The 10605-nt window shown below is 37.9% G+C and overlaps 1 pseudogene; it reads left to right on the top strand.

Moving 5' to 3' along the window:
- The first annotated feature begins 8249 nt into the window (after positions 1 to 8249).
- On the top strand, positions 8250 to 8859 carry LOC103196021 (annotated as a pseudogene).
- Positions 8860 to 10605: the final 1746 nt, after the last annotated feature.

Below are 10605 nucleotides of genomic sequence, written 5' to 3'. Positions count from 1 at the left end.
AAATTATATTTTAATAAAATGCATTTTAAAAATGTGTTAATTATCACTGGTGACTGGAATGCAAAAGTTGGAAAAAAAGAAGAATCACCGGTAGTTTGAAAATTTGGCCTTGGTGACAGAAATAATGCTGGAAATCATGTGGTAGAATTTTGCAAGACCAAAGACTTATTCATTGCAAATGCCTTTTTCAACAACACAAATGGCAGCTATACATGTAGACTTCACAAGATGAAGTACACAGGAATCAGATTGACTACATCTGTGGCAAGAGGCGCTGGCAAAGCTCAATATCTTCAGCCAAAACAAGGCCAGGAGCTGAATGTGGAACAGACCATCAATTGCTCATATGCAAGTTCAACTCTAAGTTAAAGACAATTAAAACAAGTCCAAAAGAGCCAAAGTATGACCTGGAATATATCCCTCCTGAATTTAGAGACCATCTAAAGAATAGATTTGATGCATTGAACACCAATGACAAAAAATCAGAAGAATTGTGGGATGACATCAAGAACATCATCCATGAAGAAAGCAAGAGGTCATTAAAAAGACTAGAAAGGAAGAAAAGACCAAAACAGATGTCGGAAGAGACTCTGAAACTTGCCCTTGAGTGAAGATAGCTAAAGCAAATGGAAGAAATGACAAGATAAAAGAGGTGAACAGAAGAGTTCAAAGAGCAGCTCGAGCAGGCAAAGCCAATTACTATAATGAAATGTGCAAAGGCCTGGAGTTAGAAAACCAAAAGGGAAGAACATGTTTGGCATTTCTCAAGCTGAAAGAACTGAGGAAAAAATTTAAGCCTTGAGTTGCAATATTGAAAGATTCTATGGGCAAAACATTGAATGATGCAGGAAGCATCAAAAGAAGATGGAAGGAATACACAGAGTCACTGTACCAAAAAGAACTAGTCAATCTTCATCCATTTCAGGAGGTGGCGTATGTTCAAACCAATGGTATTGAAGGAAGAAGTCAAAGTTGCACTGAAGGAATTGAGGAAGAACAAATCTCCAGGAATTGATCAAATAGCCACTGAGATGTTTCAACAAATGGATGCCCCACTGGAGGCACTCACTCAGTAATGCCAAGAGATTTGGAAGACAGCTATGTGGCCAACTGACTGGAAGAGATCCATATTTGTGCCCATTCAAGAGAGATGTGATCCCACAGAATGTGGAAATTATCAAACAATAATATAAATATTGCATGCAAGTAAATTCAAAAACAGTTGCAGCAGTATATTGACAGAGAACTTCCAGAGGTGCAGGCTGGATTCAGAAGAGGATGTGGAACAAGGGATATGGGGATATCATTGCTGCCATCAGATGGATCTTGGCTCAAAGCAAAGAATACCAGAAAGATGTTTACTTGTGTTTTATTGATTATGCAAAAGCATTTGATTGGATCATAACAAATTGTGGATAACATTGAGAAGAATGGAAATTCCACAACACTTAATTGTACTCATGAGGAACCTGTACATAGACCAGGAGACTTTTGTTCAAACAGAACAAGGGGACACTGCACGGTTTAAAATCAAGAAGGAAGTTGCCTTTAATTCTTGTGCTTTTCCCTGTATCTTCCCCTGCCTTGATCATTTTGTGTTGACCTCCCCCTTGTTGTATATTGCCTTTCCTTTCACCCAAGTTAATATGTGTGTACTATAGAATTGGTAATTGTACCTCCCTTCCCCAGAAGGAAGGTTGGGCAATCTACTTCTGTAATGATATCATCTCGGAAACCCAAGGAGGGGTCACTATGAGTCAGACTTGACTCAATGACAGTGGGTTTTGTTTGGTTTCCCCTTGGACCACTGTTAGTCTTTAAAGAACAATTCTTTCTGTATGTAAACCTTTTCTTAACTTTTTTACAACAGTGATCTCAAAAAATAATTGTTCTTTTGTGATTGATTAGTTTCATTCAGCATAGTATCCTCTAGGTTCATACACATTATGAGATGTTTCCAGATTCATCATTATTCTTTAACGTTGCATAGTATTCCATTGTGTGTATGTACCACAGTTTGTTTAACCAGCTTTCACATGCATATGAAGCTATTGAAAATACCATGGCTTGGGTTAGGTGCACCATAGTCTTCATGGAGACATTTTTGCTCTTCAGCACTTTAAAGAGGTTTTTTTTGCAGCAGATTTTGCCCAATGCAGTACATCATCTGATTTCTTGACTGCTGCTGTCCATTGGAGTAGATTGTGGAACCGAGTAATATGAAATCTTTAACACCTTCAATCTTTGACAACTTCAATCTTTTCTCCATTTATAATGATTGTTATAATTATAATGATGTTCCTTATTGGTCCAGTTGTGATGATTTTCATTTTCTTTATGTTAAGGTGTAATCTATACTGCAGACTGAAGTCTTTAATCTTCATCAATAAGAGCTTCAAGTCATGTTCACTTTTAGCAAGCAAGGTTGTGTCATCTGCATATTAACTATATAAGTCTCATATTCATGATTGAAAATAATCATGAAGTTACTGTTAATGATCCAGATGTGGTACCAAACCTTCTAATTCTGCTATCTTCCTGACAACAGAGAGAACTTTCCAATACACTAAGCCTAAGTTCTAGGTTTGAGCAAAAAAATGTAAAGACTGTATTTGGTTTCTCAAATATTCACATTAGTCACTCAGGATGCTTAATATTAATAGTAATGTCTGCATCCAAAACATACCCAACTCACTGCTGTCAAGTTGATTCCAACTCATAGTGACCCCCATTGGGTTTCCAAAGCTGTAAATCTTTACAGAAGCAGACTGTCCCATCTTTCTTCCATGGAGCAGCTGGCAGATTTGAACCACCAACCTTTGGGTTAGCAGCCACATACCTTAACCACTATACAACCAGAGCTTCTAATATCTGCCTAGGGGTGTAAAAACTGCTGGGCTTAGGTACTTTTAAAAAGCCTGTTTTTGAAGCTACTTTGTTTTCTCCCCTGACTTCTTTTCATATGCATAAATGCTCCAATCAGCTTATCAGTATTTGCTCTTCTCACATTTGATATTCAAGTCACATACAAACAGCTATTTTTCATTCAGGTGTGTACATTCCTTCTCTATAAATTTTATGTATAGACCCAGAATGAGCCAATAAATGTATGATGCTAAATTATAGTAGTCAAAAATACATTACAGTTTTTAAAATTTGTTATACCTCACAAACCTCTAATCAACAATAGACACATAGGCCTTATTTATATTTACCAGACTCTCCAAAATAATAGATGCACCTGCCCCTGCCCTCACATTTCAGATTCATCTTTGTTTAAGCCTGAGATCCTTTTCTCCTAACCTGGAGCTGTGATGGCTATTGACAATGTAGTCTGTATCTTGTTGCTCTACTCTTGCTATTCAAAATAACAGAGGACAAGAATTGTGGGAAAAATAACAGATAGTCATTATTCAACTATGTCTATGTGACACTGTTATCTAGGAAGAGCTGCATTTCATCCTAAAACCAATTACATGTGTCCACCCCATCAGTAAAATGGATTCAGAGGCCATTTGGATGAAATTAAGCAGAGAGAGAAATAGATGAGGTGAATGTTACAAGAGAATATATTTTACACACTGTCCCAAAAATGCTTTCCTCATGCAGATTACACATTTGGCCCAGAGACAAGATATAATAAAGATGGGGAACTTCTCCTAAATAGACAGATGTCTGCTCAAAGTCTCATTCTGCTAAAAACAGAGCGCTGATACATTCTGCTCTGATAATCACTTTCTCTCACAATGGGTGGTGGAAGCAGTGAGGCAAACTACTAACTTGAAGCTAATTCAAAGAACAAGGAATGAATTATGATGGTTGGAAATGGTAGAATTTTTAATATTGTCACTGTGGAGAGTGTCAGAATGAAGGAAAAGTGAGAGATAATCATGCATATACCACAGGCTGTAAGCAATCAGTTTTAAAAAGACAGACAGAGAGAGAGAGAGAATTAAATGGCCAAGAAGTAAGAGATTCTATAAATGAAATTCTTTCTCGTCAATCAAGAATATTCCAGATGCAGAAGAAAATTCTTAAATGTACTTTGAAAACACAAGAAGCTTATTGTGAGTACATCTTTTTAAAGGCAATGTACAGAAGTTATTTTCCTTATATATTTGAATTCCAGGAAGCATAGAGATAGATTTGATATATAATTGAAGTAGCTAAACTGTTTAGCTTACTAAAAAGTTAATAATAGTTACTAACACTGACAGTTGTTGTATGCCATCAAGTCGGCCCTGACTCATAGCGACCCCTCCTTGGGTTGCCAAGGCAGTATCACTGCGGAAGTAGATTGCCCAGTCTTCTTTCCGAGGAGTGGCTGGTGGGTTTGAACAGCCAGCCTTCTGGTTACCAGTCAAGTGCCTTAGGCACTATGCTACCAGAGCTCCTAACACTGACAGTAGCTAATAGTAATTACTGTATAGTAAAATAGAAGAAAGTCTAAAATCAATGATTTAGATTTAACTTGAAGGAAAAAAAAGGTAAGGCAGATAAACTCAACATTGATCTGCAGATCTGGGGCTTTCATTCTTTTCTTCAAAATTTAAATTCATATTCTGTTTGACAGAGATTTGATATTTAAACTGCATCCAGCTCTGCATCTGCATGCAGCTCCCACAGGTGAACAACAAAGAGTGATAGAGAGTGAGAACAACTCACAAACAATTCAAATTAAGAAAGTCTCCAGGTTACTAACATCTGACCTACCAGCAACTCATACTTGCCTTTTAATGTTATGTAAATTTGCTCTCACTTTGAAAGATTGAACCAAACCTTAGCGACAAATTCTTCATCACAGTCACCTTCACTTGCTGCACATGCAGCTTTTAAATCATTGAAAAGAATTTGAGTCTTGCACTAAATAAGGCTAAATAAGAACCCTGTGCATCTGTTCCTATTTACCTACAAATATGACTTAAAGACATGCTTAGACATCAATGTTGTTCATAGATCAGTTGTATCGTTTCACCATAGTTATTCAATCTGTATGCTGAGCAAATAATCCAAGAAGCTGGACTATATGAAGAAGAATGTGGCGTCAGGATTGGAGGAAGAATCATTAACAACCTGAGATACACTGACAACATAACTTTGCTTGATGAAAGGGAGGACGACTTGAAGCCCTTACTGATAAAGATTGAAGACTAGAGTCTGCAATATGGATTACACCTCAACATAAAGAGAACAAAAATCCTCACAACTGGACCGATAAGCAGCATCACAATAAATGGAGTAAAGATTGAAGTTGTCAAAGACTTCACATTGCTTGGTTCTACAATCAATGCCAATGGAAGCAGTGGTCATAACATCAGACTATGTACTGCACTGGGCAAATCTGCTGCAAAAGACCTCTTTCAGGTGCTGAAGAGCAAAGATGTCTCCATGAAGACTAACTGTGCCTGACCCAAGCCATGGAATTCTCAATTGCCTCATATGCATGTGAGAGCTGGACGATGATTAAAGAAGACTGAAGAAGAGTTGATGCTTTTGAATTGTCTTGTTGACGAAGAATGCTGGAGGTACCAGGGACTGGAAAAAGAACTAACAAATCTGTCCTGGAGGAAGTACAGCCAGAATGCTCCATGGAAGAAAAATGGCCAGACTTCATCTCACCTATTTTGGTCATATTGTCAGAAGGGACCATTCTCTGGAGACGAATATCATGCTTGGTAAAGTGGAGGGTCAAGGAAAAAGAGGAAGGCCCTCAACAAGCTGGATTGACACTGTGACTGCACCAATGGGCTCAGGTATAGGAGGGATCGTGGGGCTGGCATAGGACCGGGCAGTGTTTCATTCTGTTGTACATGGGGTCACTATGAGTTGGAGACAAATTGACAGCACCTACCAACAACAACCTGCATCTGTTCTGATTTATCTACAAATTCAATTTAAAGACACACTTTGTCATCAATCTTATTCATAACCCAGGGACTGCCTTGAAATAAATCATCATAAATATGAAGCCAGAGAAAATATTTCACTGAACTCAGAGGAAATAGATTCCAAAACCATCCAAAGACCAGAATCACTGTCCTGTTTCTACCATGTCAGTCTAGAATGATCTCATTATCACGATGCTTGCTTTTTCCTAAACAAAATGAAATAGAAACTCTCTCTTTCCCTACCATTAAAAAAGAAAACTCAATGGAGCATAATTCTGCTCTGACACTCATGGGGTTGCCATAAGTCAGTATTGACTTGTTGGCAACTTTAAAAAAAAAAAAAGAAAAGAAAATGGAGAAGTACAGTGCATTCATGGATCAGAAAATTCACTATTGTTAAGATATTATCCAATTTCTGCTAAATTGGTCTATATATTTGCCCCAATCACAATAAAAATTGTAGCAGAAATTTTGGTAGATATTGACAGGCTGATTATAAAACACAAAGGCTAAGAATAAGCAAAAGAATTTTGAAAAAGAAAAATAATGTTCAGAACTCAGATTACCTGCTTTAAGACTTACTATAAAGCTTCAGGGAGCTCTGGTGGCATAGTGCCTAAGGCATTTGACTGCTAACCAGAAGACTGGCAGTTCAAACCCACGAGCCACTCCTCTGAAGATCTGGATGATCTACTTCCGTAGTGATATTGCCTTGGAAACCCAAGCAGGGGTCACTATGAGTCAGATCCAACTTGACAGCAGTGAAAAAAATAAAGCTTCTGTAGTCAAGAAAGTGGGGTATTGGTGTAAAGATAGATAGATGCACAGAACAGAATAGAGACTCCAGAAATAGACCCATACAGTTAATTTTTTGACAAAGGTAACAAGACAATTCAATGAGGAAAGGATAACCTTTTTGACAAATGGTGATAACAATCAGGCAAGCACATGAACCTCAATCCTGTCCTTATACTATATACCAAAAATAACTAAGTATAGATTGTAGACTTGATTGTAAGATCGAACACAATCAATTTCTCAAAGAAATCATAGAAGGAAATTTTGTGACATTGGGCTATGCAAAGATTCCTTGATAGGACAAAAAAAGCATGAACCTTAAAAAGAAAAAAAAAGGATAAATTGTATATCTTCAAAATTAAAAATGTTTGCACCTCAAAATACACGATTAAATAAATAAAAGCTATACCACAGACTGGGAGAAAATTCTTGCAAAATATATCTGAGAGAAGGCTTGTATTCAGAATATATGCAGGACTCATTACTTGATACTGATATACTCATATAACTATTGATACATTTAAATATACACTCACCACATGACTCAGCAATTCCACTACTGGGTATGTACTCAAGTGATATGAACACTCATGACTGCACAAAGAATGGGAATGTTCATAACAGACTTTTTTCTTTTCTTTTTTTTTTTTTTTTTAATGAAAGCTCCAAACTGAAATCACTCTGAATGTCTAACTCTGCTTAATGGGTAAACAAATCATGGTGTATGCATATAAGGAAATACTACAAAGCAATAACAAAAAGAATGAAATGTAATACTTGAGATAACATGATAAATCTCAAAAACATGAGCCAGATTCAAGAGACTACCTACCATATGATTCTGTTTCTATGACATTCTAGAAAAGGCAAAACTATAGTGGCAGAAAATAGATCAGTGGTTGCCAAAGGCTAAAGGTAGGAGGAGGGAACTGACTGCAAGGTGGCAACAGGGAAGTTGATTGCAGTGGTGGTTACAGAACTATATACAGTTTCAAAATTCATTGAACTGTATACTTAAAATGCATACGTTTGTAAATTATACTTCCATAAGCTGATTAAAATTACTAAAAACATTCTGTCCTTTTCCTCCCTCCACTCTCTTTTCATTCTGTGGTGGTAATTAGTGCTATTCACCAAATATTTCCAGCTCCCTACTTTTCAGGCACTAGTTGGTTGATACTTCCTGGTTCTCTTGTGATTGGATGGGACCATGTAACTAATTCTGGAAGAATGTGTAAATGATCCTGTCATCAGCAGCAGGGCTCTTTCTCTTTCCCACACCAACATCCAACAAGGTGTGAAAGGGTGGCTGCTCTACCAGCCTGGGTCCCTGAACAATCCAACGAGCAGAGCTCCTTTCTAATCTACAGTAGATGTGGAACATGAATGAGAAATGATCTCTTCTTGTTTAAAGCCACTGAGAGTGTGACATAATTTCATCTGTACTAGAAGCGGTCCAGAAGCTTGGTCTGCACACTGGCCTGTGAGCATCCCTGCTCACCCTCTTTCTTCTTCAGCTCTTTCTCTTCCAACTCACTCAGTTTGCCGGGGGTGTGAAAGGAGATGGCCAGGGGCTGCCCCAAGCCCCTTCAGCTCCTGCCCTCCTTCAAGTGCCACCACTGCTGTGGGTCTCAACATCATCTCTCCTCCAGCCTCTTTCACAAGAAGTAGACACACATTTTGATGCTTGGATTGAATGCTGCTGGCAAGATGACCATTCTGTACAAACTGAAGTTAGGAAAGATAGTCACCACCACTCTTACTATTGATTTTAATGTGGAAACAGTGGAATACAGGAACATTTGTTTCGTATTAGGGGTTTTGGTGCTCAAGATAAAATGAAACCTTTCAGGAGACATGACTTCCAAAATATTGGGAGCCTTTGTGTGTGTGTGTGTGGTAGATAGTTATGATTGTGAAAGCATTCAGAAAGGAGCAGAAGAGGTACAGATAATGCTTCAGTAAGATTGAGTTGCAAGATGATGTGCTGCTGCTTTTTGCAAACAATCGGAATTTGACAAATGCTATAGCCTTCAGTGAAACGACAGATAAATTAGATCTTCACTCACTTTGTAACAGCACATGGTATGTTCAAGACACTTGTGCTACGCAAAGAATTTGTCTGTATGAGGGACTTGACTAGCTATCAATGAGCTTTCAAAACATTAAATGAAACTGTATATCTAACCAAGGACATGCTGGATGGAATTGATCTAGGCTTGTTACAACACAAAAGGAGCTCTGGTGGCATAGTGGTTAAAGTATTCAGCTGCTAACCAAAAGTCTAACCCACCAGCCACTCTCTGGGAGAAAAATGAGGCAGTCTGCTTCCATAAAGATTTACAGCTTTGGCAGTCTTATGGAGCATTTCTACTCTGTTCTAAGGGTCACTGTGAGCTGGAATTGACTCAGTGGCAGTGAGTTTGGGTTTTATTTTCTTAAAACAAAATTACTTTGCATCTTGGTGTATTAAACAGTATGTAGGGCTGGTTTTGGACAGATAATTACAGTGTTTAAACTTAGTTTATTGCCTATTGTTGTCTACCAAGTGGATTGTTGCTGTTTAGCCATATACTTGGTGTACAAGAAATTCTCATTAACATGAAAAAAAAAATGTTCTCTTTTAAGTTTACTGCCCTGAACCCTAAATGCCTGGACATAGCTATGCAGCACCTTTAACTTAATTTGTTTTGAATATCTTTTTAAAAAAACAAAATTGTTATAATTCCATAAAACAAGTGATTTCTATAAAAAGTAGAAATTGGATTTCAGCATTATATTATGCATATTCCACCTTGTTCCAAGAGATATTTAATATGGTTTCTTTCCTAAATTTTATGTATTTTGTTGTTGTTGAGAACATATGTGGCATAACATAGACCAATTTAACAGTTTCCATTTTGAATATTTTTTTAGCCCATAACAAATAATGTTTTAAAGTTATCCCCTGGCTACTTTACTGATAGCTTTATCATTCCTGAGGGAGCTCTGGTGGTGCAGTGGTTAAAGCACTCAACTGCTAACCAAAAAGTCGGCAGTTTGAACCCACCTGCTGCTGTATGGGAGAAAGATGAGGAAGGCTGATTCTGCAAAGATTTACAACTTTGGAAATCATAGCAAACGGTTCTACCCTGTCCTTTCGGGTCAGTATGAGTCACAGTCAACTCAAGGGCAGCAGGTTTGTTAGTTTGTTTTTGTTTTTATCGTTCTTGGGACAGTTTGCTGGTTAAAAGTGTAGCATTCTATTTGTATTTTTTTCTCTCCCTGGCCCTCTAATACTGTTTGTGCCAGCCATGGAGATGTTCTAAAACAGTATTCAAATCTCTTGCACCAAAGAATCCCTGCCCCCCCACTTCCTTACCCATTATTGATACCGCCTCAGAAGCCGAAAGAGGGGTCGCTATGAGTTGGGTCTGACTCGATGGCACATAACAACAACCTTCCATCAGCCAGACTTATTTTGATATGGTTTGGAATTGATAGCTAGGAGCTCTGATAGCATAGTGGCTAAGGCACTTGACTGCTAACCAGAAGGCTAGAGGTTCAAACCCACCAGCCACTCCTCGGAAGGAAGATGGGGCAATCTACTTCCAAGTGATACTGCCTCGGAAACCCAAGGAGGGGTTGCTATGAGTTGGATCTGACTCAACGGCACATAACAGCAACAACAATAACTGTGCTGGTTGCAAAGAGTTCCTGTTCAGATGGTCTTCAATACTCAGCAGATTGTCTTCCTTTATATTGTATCTTTTTCATATTATATGTTACTTTTGGTATCACCCTGACTCTTAGCCAGTGTGATAGTTCTGCTGATCTTTTATTGATTATTGGTGAACATATCTTCATTAAGAATTTTTGGAAAACTCATGAAACTCTATGACTAAATTTCTTTATAACCCATTTGAAATTATTCCTAATA

The sequence above is a fragment of the Orycteropus afer genome, unplaced genomic scaffold, assembly GCF_000298275.1.
Source record: "Orycteropus afer afer isolate SDZICR_OR568_19922 unplaced genomic scaffold, OryAfe1.0 scaffold00005, whole genome shotgun sequence".
In the NCBI taxonomy this organism is placed as follows: domain Eukaryota; kingdom Metazoa; phylum Chordata; class Mammalia; order Tubulidentata; family Orycteropodidae; genus Orycteropus; species Orycteropus afer.
This window is presented reverse-complemented; position numbering and strand designations above follow the sequence as displayed.